The 16,314-nt window shown below is 48.2% G+C and overlaps 1 protein-coding gene across 2 annotated transcripts in view; it reads right to left on the reverse strand.

The window, feature by feature from the left end:
- The window catches only part of LOC149349158 (uncharacterized), a 173,786-nt gene that overhangs the window by 57,518 nt on the left and 99,954 nt on the right, over positions 1 to 16,314 (reverse strand). The window lies entirely within an intron of this gene.

Below are 16,314 nucleotides of genomic sequence, written 5' to 3' on the forward strand. Positions count from 1 at the left end.
GTCTTTCCGCTGCTCCGCAGGCATATCAGCGATGGTAAGAGACGAAAGTACGGGATCGGTCGCCGAGGAGCAAGCAGCGTCGCTGGGAAGGGTAGACCGAGACAAATGATCGGCGTCCATGTGCTTACGGCCACAACGGTAGATGACGCGGATGTCAAACTCTTGAAGGCGAAGAGCCCACCTACAGAGGCGACCGGACGGATCTCTGATGGACGATAACCACCAGAGCGCATGGTGGTACGTGACGACGTCAAACCGGCGGCCGTACAGATAGAGCCGGAATTTTGTTAGCGCCCTTACAATAGCTTAACATTCCTTCTACGTAACAGAGTAGTTGTATTCAGCTTTGGTAAGCACGCGACTCGCATACGCAACGACGTATTCTTCAAAACCATCTTTTCGCTGGGCCAGGACAGCTCCGAGGCCAACGCCACTCGCATCCGTATGGACCTCGGTAGGCGCTGTAGGGCCAAAGTATCGGAGTATTAGTGGCGAAGTCAAATTATGGCGCAAGCTAGTAAACGCTTTGTCGCGCTCGGCCGACCAGCCAGATATGTCATTGTTCCCGCCAAGTAGCCTCGTCAGTGGCGCAATGATCTACGCAAAATTGCGTACGAAGCGCCGGAAATAGGAACGCAAACCTATGAAGCTTCGAAGTTGCTTGAGCGAAACCAGTTTGGGAAATTGCGCCACAGCACGGAGCTTGGCTGGGTCAGGGAGAATGCCTTCCTTGGAGACGATCTGCCCTAAGATGGTCAACTGCCGAGCCCCGAAGTGGCACTTCATGAGATTCAGCTGCAGTCCAGCGTCAGTCAGGCATGTCAAAACCTGCTTTAAGCGTTCGAGGTGTGTGGAGAAATCAGCGGAAAAGACAACAATGTCGTCAAGGTAGCAGAGGCAGGTCTGCGATTTGAACTTTCGCAAGATGTTATTCATCATCCTTTAGAATGCGACGGGTGCGTTGCACAGACCGAACGGCATCACGTTGAAATCGTAGAGGCTGCCGGGTGTAACAAGTGCTGTCTTTTCTCTGTCAGGTGCCGCCATCGATACTTGCCAGTAGCCGGAACGTAGGTCAAGGGACGAAAAGTACTGAGCGCCTTGGAGGCTATCAAGAGCGTCGTCGATGAGGGGAAGAGGGTAATTGTCCTTGTGCGTAATTTTGTTGAGGCGGCGGTTCTTGATACAAAATCGGACTGAACCATCTTTCTTCTTGACAAGAACTACCGGCGACGACCAAGGGCTGTGAGACGGACGGATGACACCACGGCGCAGCATGTCCTCAACCTTTTCGCTAACCAAGCGGCGCTCTGCCGCCGACACACGATATGGCCGCTGTCGAAAAGGCGGGTGAGAACCGGTCTCAGTACGATGCGCGACGGTGAAAGTCCGGCCTAGAGGACTGTGGGCGACGTCGAAAGAGGAGCGAAACGTGTGTATAAGGGCAGAGAGCTGCGTCCGGTGGGCAGAAGGAAGAGCGTCGTCGATGGCGGCTGCGAAGAAGGCGTGGGGCAACGGACCAGGTGCCGAATCGGGATGAAGAGAATTGATGGAGGCCACGGGGGCATCCAGATCAGAGAGAAGGTGGGCAGGTTGAACTGAACCAGGAGACTCACCACGGAGCAGGGTAAGCGGGCAGGGAGGCAGATTATAGATAAGCATCTTCGTGAGACCTCCGTGAACATCGAGAACCCCAGACGGCAGCGGCAGGTTTTTGCGATGGACTAATGAAGACGGCGTAAATAAAACGGTGACGGCGGGCGTGACAGGACACGAGAGGGATACAAGCGCTGAAGCCTCCGGAGCGACGTCGGCGTCTTCAGTTACGCTGAGCTTCTGCGGACACAGGAAATGGAGTTCGTCAGCCAAGTCGTCAAATACTGAAAAATTTGACCTCAGCACGGGCGCAATATATCACGGCGTTATGTTTTGACAGGAAGTCCCACCCGAGAATCACGTCGTGGGGACACGATGGCAGGACCAAGAACTCAACACTACAAAATATCTGCAATGACGATCCGCGCTGTGCATGCGGCCAAAGGTGCGATCCTCTCTGCGGTAGCAGTGCGAAGCGACAAACCAGAAAATGATGTCGTCACTTTCCGTAACCGACTGCACAGTCCCTCATCAATCCCTGACACAGCCACACCCAAAGTTACTAGACTAGAAACCTAGTCTAGTAAAGTTGGCCACACCCGTATCGACAAGCGCGTACACAGACAAACCGTCGACTGAAACTACTAGAATGTTCGCGGGAGGAAGTTGAGGCCTTGAACTGTTCGAAGAGCGCGCAGTTCTTGCCTCTGGAACTCCGGAATTTAGTTTCCCTCGTTAGCAGGTGTAGGGCGACGGCGCATAGGTGAAAGTGAACGGCGACGTGGGGACGGGGATCGACGGGTCGTATACGGACGATCGTCGGTGGCGTACGCTTCCGGAGATGGAACAGAACGGAGCAGCTGAGGTTAGCAGGCAGGAGGCGCAACCGCTGTAGGGGCGACCATGCGGCGACGACAGTGGCGGGCCACATGTCCGGGGAGGCCGCACGAAAAGCATATAGGACGATTCTCAGGTGTGCGCCAAGGGTTGTAATGTGGCGAAGGGGGAGGATGAAGCGGAACCGCTCGTGGGGCCGCTGCCGAGCGCAGAGCAGGCTGACGAGGTGGTAACGCCGCAGGCCGTGCAGCCACGGCGGCGTACGCCAAGGGCGCCGCCACAGGGGTGGATTGACGATAATGTTCCGCGGCGCAGTCGTACGTCACAGGAGGGACGGAAGGAACTTCTCGTAGAGGAGGAAGACCTTCGGCCACTTGTTCGCGGATGACGCGCTGCAGCGAAGGCACAAGAGGAGAGGAAGCGGCAGTACTCGGGTGGACGATACAGCTGACGAGCAACTTCTTCGCGAATAAACTGCTGGATCAGGGGCAGCACTAGCGACTGGTCGGAGACAGATCTCAAAGCGGCCAGAGGCTCCGGGGGAGAGAGTGGGGAGCGAGTAAGAAGACGGCACTTACGAAGTTAGTCGTAGCTCTGGCTTATGCTATGACGTCGACGACGGTGGCTGGATTTTTGGCGAGAAGCATCTGGAATGCGTCGTCGTCAATGCCCTTCAGGATGTGGTCGATCTTGGTGCGCTCGGGCATCGAAGCATCCACACGTTTGCACAGGTCCACCACGTCCTCAATATAACTGGTGAAATTTTCCCCGGGCAGCTGCGCCCGAGAACGCAGGCGTTGCTCAGCGCGCACCTTGCGCTCCGCAGGCCGGACGAAGATGTCGGCGAAATTCCGCTTGAAGGCGGACCATGATGTGATGTCAGCCTTGTGGTTCCGGTACCACAGATTCGCAACGTCCGTCAGATAGAAAATGGCATTGTTCAGTTTTAGAGGATCGTCCCATTTGTTGTGGGTACTGACCCGCTCGTACGAGGCTAGCCAGTTCTCGACGTCGTGGTCTCCGGTACCGCTGAAGACAGCGGGATCGCGCTGGCGCAAAGCTCCAGCGCAGACGACTGTCGGCGGCTGTGCGGCAGGAGTGTGCGGTAGGAGGATCGGCGGCTGTTCAGAATCTTCAGGTATGGTGAAATTCGGTAGCAGACGGTTTTGAAGCGCCAAGACGGCAGTAAATCCGCACCTCCACCAAGTGAAAGGGGGTTTCTGCACAAGTAGGACGGGACGGAGTTCACGGCGGGTGACACAGAATGGGCGAGCAGAACGGCGGGCAGCGCAGAAGATGGCCAGTCCACCCGAACCGATCTCGTGCGGCGCGGCGGCACTTCGTCTTTCATCGGTGCTACGTCTTCGTCGGCGAGTCGTCATTGATCTGCCCAGGCGGTATCAGGCGCGGCCGTCGTGGTTCACTAAAGGTGTAGTATTTAACGACACACTCCACTCTCGCCTTCGAAATACACGGGATCGCCGATGCCATCACACACTTTGCCACCCTACCCCCCCCCCCCCCCCCCGGCATACGTTGTTTATAAAGACTCGCAGGTAGCTCTGCTTGGCTTCCACGAAAGAGCCCTCCGCTTCCCTACCCGATCGGCTTCAGATGCCGCCCTCATAGCATTAAGCCCACCACCCGTAACACTTCGGTGGATCCCTGGTCAGATGGGCAATTCCCGGCAATGAGCTGGCTCACCAGCTTGCCTGCGAAACTATACACCGAGCGCTGGGGATCCCCCCACCGTGGCCAATCTGGCTCGCCTCTCTAGATCTGAGGCTGCAACGTGCCTTCGTCGCCTTGGCCTAGGACCTACTGAACGCCTAATAGAAAGGATGTTCTAATAAAAGTGTCACACCACCACCACCGCATGGTTGTCTACTCCTTTCAATTATATATATCACAACGGGCTGTTTCCGATGTCGCTGGGATACGTGCGTGCCCCCATTCTGTACGCGTCCTCTTCGCGCTAGGTTTGTAATGTGCAGCATTTAGCGACGTCCCTGGTTGTCTACTCCTTTCAATTATATTATGTAACAACGGGCTCTTTTAGATGACGCTGAGGTACGTTCATGCCACCATTCTGTCCGCGCCCGCTTGTGCTAAGTATTTAAAGTGGAGGTTTTAGCGATAGGCCTGGTTGACTACTCCTCTGAATTATTTTATATAACAAGGGACTATTTTCGATGTTGCAGGGGTACGTGCGTGCCTCCATTCTGTCCGCGTCCTCATCGCGCTAGGTATGCAAGGTGCAGCATTTAGCGACACGCATGGTTGTCTACTCCTTTCAATATTATTATAAAACAGCGGGCTCTTTTAGATGTCGCTGGGGTACGTGCGTTCCTCCATTCTGTCCGCGTCATCTTCGTGCTAGGTATGTAAGGTGTAGAATTTAGCGACACGCATGGTTGTCTACTCCTTTCAATTATATTATGTAACAACGGGCTCTTTTAAGGCGAAAGCCTTTAATGTCTCATCGTTGTAAGCAGCAGTTGTCGACAGAAATGTCACGCTTTTCAGTTGGTCGAAACGGTCGTGACGTCACAATGCGCGAATTTCAAACGGGGCCAATCGTACTTTGGCTAGTACCCAGACAACCAATTGAAGGGATCGTATAGTGATGCTCCATGTAAGTGGGATTGAGCTTAGCTAATTGCTTAATTACTCCATTAGCCTAATGAACTTTTCTAGTCAGGCCATATAAATAAATAAAACCGAGTAAGAAATTGGTCAAGCTCGGGAATCGAACCCCGGTCTTCGGAGTGTGACACGAGCATGCTATCCACTCCGCCATGCCAGCTCGATGGTTTGGGAAGAACAAAGGTGCGTCTAGTGAATACGGTGTCTTCCCTCACTCCCATCCTCCTCCCTTCCCTTCCGGCGAGGTTTAGGTGTCCACCGAGATATGAGAGACAGATACATTTCCTTTCCTCAAAAACCAATTTACCGACGAGCGAGGCATAGAACCGAATGGGCGATGGCGTTCTATGGACTCGTGGAAGCGTTGCAAGACGCTGTCGCGTTCCACTCTTAAAGGCGAAGCTTAACATCTTAACCACACTTCAGTGACCGTACTTTAGGTAAAAAAAAGTGCCCCCCTGAATTTTGAATGGTGTCCAACGAGATGTGTGAGACAGTTACTGCGTAATTTCCTTTCCTCAAATACAATTTTCATTTTCTTCATTACGGGCCATCTTTGTCTTTCTTCTTCCACTCCCACTTCCTCCCTTCATCTATGGTGCGGTTCAGGTGTCCACCGAGATGACGGAGACTCACTGCGCCATTTCCTTTCCTCAAAAAGCGTTCAAAGGGCAAGGCATCGCGCCGAACGGGTGGTGGCGTTCCGTGGACTCCCTAGCAGCGCTACAACACGCTGTCGCGTTCCACTCCTAAAGGCGAAGCTTAAGCGTCATTAATTAGCAGTTAATTAGTATTCAGGCACAAATCAGTAATTAACCATTAATTAGTGATTTGTCGTCACTTAGTAATTAGTACTCAATTACATGTGACGCCACCAGTGCCACAGAAGCAGTCAAAGTGGTGCGGAAAACGCTTTCGCCTCGACGCACTTTAGACAGTCAAAGTGCCCCTGAATTTTTTCGATGTCGCTGGGATACGTGCGTTCTTCCATTCTGTCCGCGTCATCTTCGTGCTAGGTATGTAAGGTGTAGAATTTAGCGACACGCATGGTTGTCTACTCCTTTCAATTATATCATGTAATAACGGGCTCTTTTAGATGTCGCTGGGGTACGTGCGTTCTTCCATTCTGTCCGCGTCATCTTCGTGCCAGGTATATAAGGCGTAGAATTTAGCGAGACGCATGGTTGTCTACTCCTTTCAATTATATTCTATAACAACGGGCTCTTTTTGATGTCGGTGCGGTAGGTGCGTTCCTCCATTCTGTCCGCGTCCTCTTCTTGCTAGGTATGTAAGGAGCAGCATTTAGCGACATGCCTGGTTGTCTACTCCTTTCAATATTATTATAAAACAGCGGGCTCTTTTCGATGTCGCTGGGGTACGTGCGTTCCTCCATTCTGTCCGCGGCATCTTCGCGCTAGGTATGTAAGGTGCAGCATTTAGCGACATGCCTGGTTGTCTACTCCTTTCAATATTATTATAAAACAGCGGGCTCTTTTCGATGTCGCTGGGGTACGTGCGTTTCGCCATTCTGTCCGCGGCATCTTCGCGTTAGGTATGTAAGGTGCAGAATTTAGCGACATGCCTGGTTGTCTACTCCTTTCAATATTATTATAAAACAGCGGGCTCTTTTCGCTGTCGCTGGGGTACGTGCGTTCCTCCATTCTGTCCGCGTCCTTTTCTTGCTAGGTTTGTAAGGTGCAGCATTTAGCGACATGCCTGGTTGTCTACTCCTTTCAATATTATTATAAAACAGCGGGCTCTTTTCGATGTCGCTTGGGTACGTGCGCTCCTCCATTCTGTCCGCGGCATCTTCGCGCTAGGTATGTAAGGTGCAGCATTTAGCGACATGTCTGGTTGTCTACTCCTTTCAATATTATTATAAAACAGCGGGCTCTTTTCGATGTCGCTTGGGTACGTGCGCTCCTCCATTCTGTCCGCGGCATCTTCGCGCTAGGTATGTAAGGTGCAGCATTTAGCGACATGCCTGGTTGTCTACTCCTTTCAATATTATTATAAAACAGCGGGCTCTTTTCGATGTCGCTTGGGTACGTGCGCTCCTCCATTCTGTCCGCGGCATCTTCGCGCTAGGTATGTAAGGTGCAGCATTTAGCGACATGCCTGGTTGTCTACTCCTTTCAATATTATTATAAAACAGCGGGCTCTTTTCGATGTCGCTTGGGTACGTGCGCTCCTCCATTCTGTCCGCGGCATTTTCGCGCTAGGTATGTAAGGTGCAGAATTTAGCGACACACCTGGTTGTCTACTCCATTCAATTATATTATATAACAGCGGGCTCTTTTCGATGTTGCTGGGGTATGTGGGGGGCTCCATTATGTTCGCGTCGTCTTCACACTACGTATGTAAGGTGCAGCATTTACTGGTGCGCCTGATTCCCTACTATTTAAAATTATATTTTATAACAACGGGAGCTTTTTAATGTCGCAGTGGTGCGTGCGAGTCTCCATTTTGTCCACTTCCTCTTTGCGCTACGTCTGTCTCTTGCAGCACATACCGAGACACTGATTGTGTATTTTTGAAAATTTTACTTTATAACGTCGACCGATTTTCGATGTTGCTGTGGTACGAGGGTGCCTCCGATTGCTCGCATCCTGTATACAATGCGTTTGTCTCGTGCAGCATTTACCAACAAGCTTGACTGTCTACTCTTGATGGTTATATATCAGTGCGACGGGCTATTTCCGATGTTACTGCGGTATGTGCCTACGTGCACTCCTTCCACGTCCTGTTAGCACTAAGTATATCACGTGCCGCATTTGCCGGCGCGCCTGATTATCTTCTCTGGAAGAATATATTCTTCGGAAATAGGCCGTTGTACTGACAACACTTTGCTGTACTAACACTTCGAAAATGGATAATAACATCGAAAGAGGCCGTTGTACAAACAACGGCCTATTTTTGATGTTGCTGCGGTAAGTGCGACCGTCGAATCTGTCCTCGTCCTATTCATACTAAGTATATCACATGCAGCATTTACTCACAGGCCTGATTATCTGCTCTTAAAGATTCTATTTAAGTACGACACGCTATTTTTATGTTACTGCGGGATGATGTGTACGTCCATTGTTTCCCCTTCGTATTATGCTAGGTGTATCACGTGAAACATTTACCGACGCGCCTGGTTATCTATATATGAAAAGAAAGGAATAACGCCATCTAAAACGTATTTGTTCAAATATGTAAATGTCGTTTCTGCTGCCGTATGGAAGCCTTGTTCACTCAGCCATAAGGCGGAAGCACAAAGCTTAAGTGCGTCCCAGTGATCAACCTAGGCATCTTGCTTATGTTGGCGTGAGGTGAACTGCATGCATATATTCATTTCATGCATACCACGTTAATGTCAGTTGTCCTAAATTTGTTGTCGGTGAGCTCGCACCGGCTTTTGGTAGGCAGTGGCGGTTTTCTTCCCGATTCTGCAGCATTGTGACTGTACTTTTTGGATGCAAGCGAGAGATTTGTGTGAAAAGATAACGTTCATTGGTGGGGTTGAATTAATTAGCACAGTTGTGAGTGCTCCGCCATGGCCCGAGTAACAAGTGGCCGTCTGCAACTTTCGATTTCGCCGTTGACGAGGAACCCACTTTTTTGTGGGCCTCTCGTATGGTACCTGGCATGTGATCAATTGTTTCGTGGAAACGGTTAGCGGCGGATCCAGCCTACGCCAAAATAGTGTGGGACCGACTTTGGCACTGAGCTGTAGAGTAGCCGAAAGGACTTGGAGAGCAATTATTTTTTACAGATTGTAAAGTTCAGAAGGAAGATATCGAAAATTTCGAAAGCTGGTTGATCATACAGGAGCGCAGAAAAAAAAATATTGTAGACTTCATAATCACCGATTTTCTGACTGTATATATGTAACAATCTTGTGCATATCTGCAATTCTTTTGTTATTGTTAAGATATTTTCACTTCTTAACCAACGCGCGTTTTCCTTTGTCATTGAAAAGAGAGCTCTATAATTGGGCTGTTATATGCGGCAAAGAGCAGTATATTTAAACTGTTGGGTCTAATTGTTTTTACCCTCACCACCCCGATATAGCCTGTTTTCCCGTGTTAAGCGTTAAATTTAGAACATAGTCTTGATTCACACAGTGACAAAAAGTAGTATTGCCTCTACAGTTACAGATTTGTTGTTGCGCACAAATGTATATGAAGGCAATACAGAGGCAAGTCAGCTTGTCTCGATTTCGTTGCTCTCCTAGAACAGCAGAAGCTGCTCAGGCAGAATTTTCATGCAACCAAGCAAAAAGTGTTCCGAGCTGTGGGAGCATCAAGTAAGAATCTATAAAAAGTTGTACAACGCTATGAAGAAATATTTCGAAAGAGAAAACAATAAATGAGACAGGACAATAAAGAATGCTGACCCCGCAGTGTTTGCGAGAAATGGTTTATTCTGGAAACCGCCAGTGGCATGGATCACAGTGTATACAAATTATAGGACACGTGTAGTGGAGGTACACCAACAACAATCAGTCAAGTGTTTGAAAATTGAAAAAAAAAATGTGCAGGCCATCGAACATTATTTTATACAACGAAAACCTGACAAATTTCTGGACAGGGTTCGAAAAGCAGTGCATTTTAGTCTACAAAATGAAATTCCTGGGACGTGTACTAACAAAGACATGACTCGAAACAAACAAATTCACACTGAACTGAACAAGAGCCAGCTTGAAATGATTTGCACTTCCCAAAAATTAAGGCCAAAACGTACAGTACTAGCTACCTCAACGCTGGCACTGCAGCATTGCACAACATGTCATAACGACCAGAGATTGACATTAAAGCCAGACAACACCAAACCAGGACTCCCTTTTCAGGACATGAACATCGGACACCCATACATACCACTCCCAAGACTCACACACAAAATGAGGCCCATTACTAGGGGCCTGTGGACGTTCTAAATTTTTCGACAATAAATTGAATAAATTCCTGTTCAATTAGTCGAACGAATCAAACAGTACATATAAAAATTATTTTAAACGAATTGAATTTGCTCTCAAATTTTCGGATACTTTTCGAATAATTGACACAACGCTTGATTAAGCTTCTCTGTATTTTTCTCAATTAATCTTCCAAAACCGCACACCTTGACGACGTGTACCACTATTCATATTCTGCTTAGAAAAGGTACTATTTGCACTCTCTTACTTTGTTCTACTTCTGTAGAGACATCATTAGCACGACCACGCACCACCGCCACCACTTCCTCCTCCGCCGCCACCACCACGGCCTTCAAAACCACCTACACTACAAGTTACTGCCTGATACAATTTGATGTTAATGAGTATGTGCTTTTACACACATACACACACAAGAGTGATCACAGCATGCCGATGAGTGCTCTCTCTTTCCTCGTGAACAACACACACACCCACATGCACACGAATCGTCACGTTTCCACCCACACAAGCACAAAGGTGATCACAGCATGCCGATGAGTCCTCTCTCTTTCCTCGTGAACAACACACACACCCACATGCACACGAATCGTCACATTTCCACCCACACACGCACAAAGGTGATCACAACATGATGATGAGTCCTCTCTCTTTACTCGGTAGACTGATCGACACACACCCACAGGCAATATATTTTCACCTTTCCACCCACACACGCAGAAAGGTGATCACAGCATGCCGATGAGTCATCTCTCTCTTCTCAGTAGCATGTGTATTACACATTCATTCGAAGTCAAACAAGCTCCTCGACGCCACCGAAATCTGCATCACTGAAATGAGTGCTCGTCTCATCTAAACAGGAGTTGCACGAGTCCCAAATCCGGAAGAAAACCGGTTCAATTTCAGCGTCAAAAACCATATCTCCTTGCCATGCTTCAACCTCAACTTGCTCCACATGAACACAACACTTTAACGAGTTTTATTGGCTTACAGACGCCAGTGCTTCCGCCAGGAGTTTTGCATTTCAGTCAAAGTGAAACGTTCGTTGGGACTTGCGATGTATCTCTTCACCTGGCTCCAAAGAAGTTCAGTGAGATTGAACTCGCAGTGGTACGGTGGTAAACGAGGTACTTCGAGGCATGAGTAGCCGCCAGGGTGTCAATGCCGTACACAACGCTGGATGTGTTTATCTTTTCAGAAAGCTCCACCAGTTCTGCCCTCACCATGTCCTCTGACCACAGAACACCTCTTTGTGAGCCAAAGCTGAATATCAGCTTTGCGCGTAGACTTGGTGGGTGCTTTTTCAAGAGCCACGCTATGATATGGAGCATTGTCCATGACGACAATACTATTGGCCGGAATGTTTAGCAAAAGCTTGTCGCTGAACCACTTCTCAAAGTAGTTGCCATCCGTGTCAGAGTAGTAGTCAGCGTGGTTTCCCTTTTTTTGCTCTGAAGAAGTCAGCCGCGTCTTGCACGAATCCTGTTGCACTGCTCCCAGCATGCACAAAGATCAAACAGGCCCCTTTGCCCGAAGGTGCAGCCAATCCCGTTGTTAAACTTTTCAGGAAGGCATCCTGAGATGACTTCACAGTCTTGTCCTGCCAGACGTATTCTTTTGTGTGCCCTGTGTTGACGGGTTTCATCTAGGTAGATGATGCACCTGTAAATGCGAAACAACAGAGTGCGCGAGTTAATGCTTGTAAGTAAACAAACACACTGCAGCATGTAAGTAGGCACGCTCTGCAACAGGCACACTGCTGATCACAGTGCCACCAACAGCCGCTTAAAGACAATCGAAAAAAAGAATTATCTAGGTATTATTGCTCACTTGTTCGAGCTGATATTTCGCACCCAGGCGGCATTTCGTAGCCAGTTTATATTCACTGTATGTTTTCGTGGGGTACTCGAATAATTCGCAACATTTGAAATCTTTCCACTTGAGGCGACTGCGTACAAAAATTGCCAACGTTCGCAGCAGTAGCGCCAGTAACTCACACCACTGGAGCAACGGCCAGTGTATTGTGGGTGTTCATTCGTTCCTACGGTAACGACGAGATGGCGCTACCCATTGCAGTGCTACGACATTTTTGGCAGCTTTGCTGTTTTTGATTGCCGCATCAATTGGAATTTAGCGATTAAATATGTCCCATGCAGACACGTTCCCTACCCAAACGTAGCGCAAAATTGGCCATGAAACGTCATATCTATGCAAAAAGTCGGCAACAGCAACGTGGTTAATACGATTTATTTTAAATGTGTTATTCTGAAGCAAAACTCACTGTTACAACTATGAGGTTGCAACGCTAGCATCAAGCTCTATATCAAGCCAGTCTAACATGCTGCGTAAGAAAATAAGCAAGGAACGACTCGTACCTGCCCTGTCCTCGGAATTACTTGATCTCCCGCAGGTACCTGTGACGCCAGGCAATGATGTCACTTCGCTCGATGAGCGCAAGGTTCAGTTTTCTTTTTCCAAATGTGAATCCGATGTCCTTCATCAACCTCCACAACGTCGTTTTCTTGAAGTTCGGCAGGCCGTCGTCCTCATTGAGAGAGCCTTTAGCATACTGGCCACTGGCCTTCTTTGCGTACATACTGTGCACTTTCAGACGGATGGCCTGGGCTGTGAAGCTGTCATTCTTGACTGTTCGTGAGCTTGAAGTCTTCACGTCGCGAGGTCTTTTCTTCGGAGACGCCAAAGGCCTACACAGACGGCAGCAATACGGGGAGATACTCAGGTGTCCTCGCTCGCAGCACTCAGTACTTCCCGAACAGACTTCGGAAAACGGAACCTGGTACGGGAGTACACGTTTGCAATTAGTTACTTGGCGTGCATTGACAGCTTGGATGTACGAACCTTCGAGAGAACGCGTGCAGGAGAGATGGCCGGGGCCGCTAAGCTGAACGCCATTTTCTCAAAAGTGAAAAGGAGCCGGAAAGAGTAAACACGGCGGCCAGGGTTGATGGGACAGCGAAAACGTGGAATGGAAAAAGAACACAAATGCAAAATATAAAATAACAGATCTCTATTGATTCGCTGGCAATAAGAGCGTTTTTTGTCACGCTGATGACAAACGTATTATCCACGAAGCCTGCCGGCAAATCATTCATTATTTTTCGCTCACCACAAGCAACGCACTATTTCGTGTCGCGGATGCAGGTTGCGCAAAAAAGAGCGCTAGTTTTGGCAGCGTTGCACCTGATGTATGAAACGGAGTGTAGATGCACCCATGGCAGTGCCACGAACCTGTTTAAAGGCTGCTTTGAAAGATAAAGTAAGTGTTCTCTAAGCAGCACCGCAACATCTTCATAAGATCTGATACCTCGATATGGTTCTTTCACATAGTCCTTCGTCATGCTGCAACGCTCAGAGGCACACCTCTACAGCCAGATCCACGGGAACACTGGTAAACAGCGACTTGACATCGAAGGATACCATGATTTCGTCGTCGTCCACCGTTACGTCACACCCCTTGTCATTAAAATCCACCGAGTTTCATATAAAGTTCGAGCCCTTGCCAACGAGTGGTGCAAAAACCCTGTGCAAGTATCCCAACATGAGTATAAGGGTGACCGAGTAAAATCTACTATAGGTCGCATCGGGACGTTTGGCTTATGAATCTTTGGTAGACCATATAAAGCAGGTGCTGAACCATTGTGGCAGAGATGCTTCAGGTACAACGACTTGTGTTGCGGATGAACGAAGTGGAATACTTCTGTCAGAAGCTTTTCAAAGTTTCTATCTTGAGCGTGGGGTCCCCTTTCAGTGACACGCACAGGGTCTGTTCTGAAAGTAGTAGGACTGATTTTTTCCTGGGCGAACGGGCGGACGAGAGGTGGTCTGCGCGGGCAGGATCGTTGAAGGTGGATATTGGGAATGCTGGGGAAAATCGGCAGTCGGCTCTCGGCCGTTGATGAGAGGAGGTCGCTTGTACTGTGAATCCTTGTCGAAACGTCCCGTCACGCAGAATCATCGAGCGTTTACTGAATCAGCGATACGGGATGAAATTTTGAGTAAATGTTGGTAAAACGGGCAAAGAGACTCACAACATGATTAAGTAGGCCTACGGTGACGCTTCCATAGGTAGATCAGGTGTTTTTTGAGTGGCACAAGCTGTTCCGAGAAGGTAAGGAAAGAGTGGAGGAAGACCACTGCTCCAGACGCCCTTCGACATGCAAGACCAACGAAAATGTGTAGCGAGTGAAGCATTTACCTAACAGTGATCGTAGAATGAGTATCAGAATGATTGCTGATGACTTGAGCATTCCTAAAACTCAAGTTTTTGAGATAGTGACAGAAAACTTATCGATGAGGAAAGCGTGCGCGAAGTTGTAGCCGGGAGTGTTGTCAGAGGAGGAAAAGGCCAACCGGTAGAATCTTCTTCATCATGTGAATGAGGACCCGATTTTTTGCCCAGCACAAGGCGGCAACGCTGCTTCAGCCCCTCTGCAGCCTCGACTTGGCCCCGCCAGACTTTTTTCTATTCCCGAGAATAAAATCGACGCTCAAGGGGAAACATCACGGATCGGTAGAGGTGGTTCAACAGGCCGTGACGAGGGATCTAAACAGCATTCCGGTCCAGGTGTTCCTGGAGGCGTACGAAAACTGTAAAACTCATTGGCAGCAGCGTGTTGGTGCGGAAGGGTGCTACCTTGAAAAATTGTAATCGCTTGTACGAATCTCTTGAATAATTTTTTTTAAATCAATCAATCAATCAATCAATCAATCATTTTATTTCCTTAGAAAAGGAGGAGTACGGGACTAAAAGCCCGAGCAGCTTGACGAGGTCCCGACCCCTTGTTAGTTGGCATGACAGCAGGATGACGGCCAGTCTTACACAAAAATGAAAAAATATCACAAAGCAACGGGTAATACAGAATGAAACAAGACGGCAATCAATCGGAGAAGCAACAAAAGGTAATACAGATAAATCAACACACATAAGCAACATTAGTGAACAAAATTAGGCGAATAGGAAGGCATGTTTTAGTCTTGCGAATGAAGAAGTTGACAAAAACGTTTAATGCGACAGTTTCGGTTTCTGGAGGGATCAAAATTTTGTCGGTCTAGTAAGTTTAACAGCGAAGGTAATGTATAAGATACAGATTGTTCATCATAGGAGGTTCTCAGGGTGTGTACAAACCACATTTCTTTATGTCGGGTCTGACGAATATTTGTGTTTTCTTGGAGTTTTGCCAGATGAGTTATGTAATCAATGCCAAACTTTACAAAACCTTTGTAACACAACATCAACCTTTAATTATAAAAACAAAACACAGGAAGAATTTCATATTTTGGAAAAAGTGGTTTTGTGGAGTATGTATAATGGACATCAGCTATGTAACGTACAGCTCTTTTTTGTAGCAAATGTAGTTTCTGCAAGTTTGTCACGCCAGTTGTGCCCCACACCACAATGCAATACTGCATGACAGATACCACCAGTGCATTGTACAACATTAATTTTACCTTGGTCGGGAGAATGCGACGCAGACGAGCAATGACACCAATGGCAGAAGACAATTTTGATTGTAGGTGATCAACATGCTCATTCCAGGTAAGGTGCTTTGAAAAATGCACCCCAAGGATGTTGACGGAGTCCACTATCTCTAACTGCTCACTGCCCAGACACAAATTCATATTAGTTGTCAACATTTTACCTCTAGGCGTGTACAAGATTACTTTTGTTTTCTTCGGGTTGATTTTTAAACAGTTTATCGCGGACCAGCGTTCTAAGTCAGACAGCGTCTTATTAGCCTTTATTTCTAGATCTGTTTCCACGTTGCCTGTAATAAAAATGGTTGTGTCATCGGCATACGAAACGAATGTAGCATTATCTGTGCAGCTTGCAATGTCATTTATGTAAATTAAGAATAAAAGTGGGCCCAAAATGCTTCCTTGCGGCACACCAGTGGTAACTGCCTTCCGTGAAGATATTGCGTTATTGGCATCTACAAAGTGAGTCCTACTACGTTCAGAACAGACCATGTATGTGTTGTCATCGTGCAGAAAGTCTTTCTTTTTTTAGCTTAGCCACTGCTCTTCAAAACAACTGTAGTGTTTTCTTTATCAGCGGGAAGTGCTACGATGTCCGGTTTGTACGCGTGTTCTTGTTTGCCTCACGCTCCTCAACAAGGACGGGGGACGGAGGTCGACGCGGAAACTTAGCAAGAATGCTGACAGCGCGAGTTCGAGCCTCATCTCGGCTGCTGGCTTCTATCTCACCTATAGCCCATTGAACAGGGCAGATCAGGTTCAAACAGGTTTGTGGCACTGCCATGGGTGCATCCCTCTCCGTGATAACCGCCAACCTTACC

The sequence above is a fragment of the Amblyomma mixtum genome, chromosome 3, assembly GCF_055824585.1.
Source record: "Amblyomma mixtum isolate Tamu chromosome 3, ASM5582458v1, whole genome shotgun sequence".
In the NCBI taxonomy this organism is placed as follows: domain Eukaryota; kingdom Metazoa; phylum Arthropoda; class Arachnida; order Ixodida; family Ixodidae; genus Amblyomma; species Amblyomma mixtum.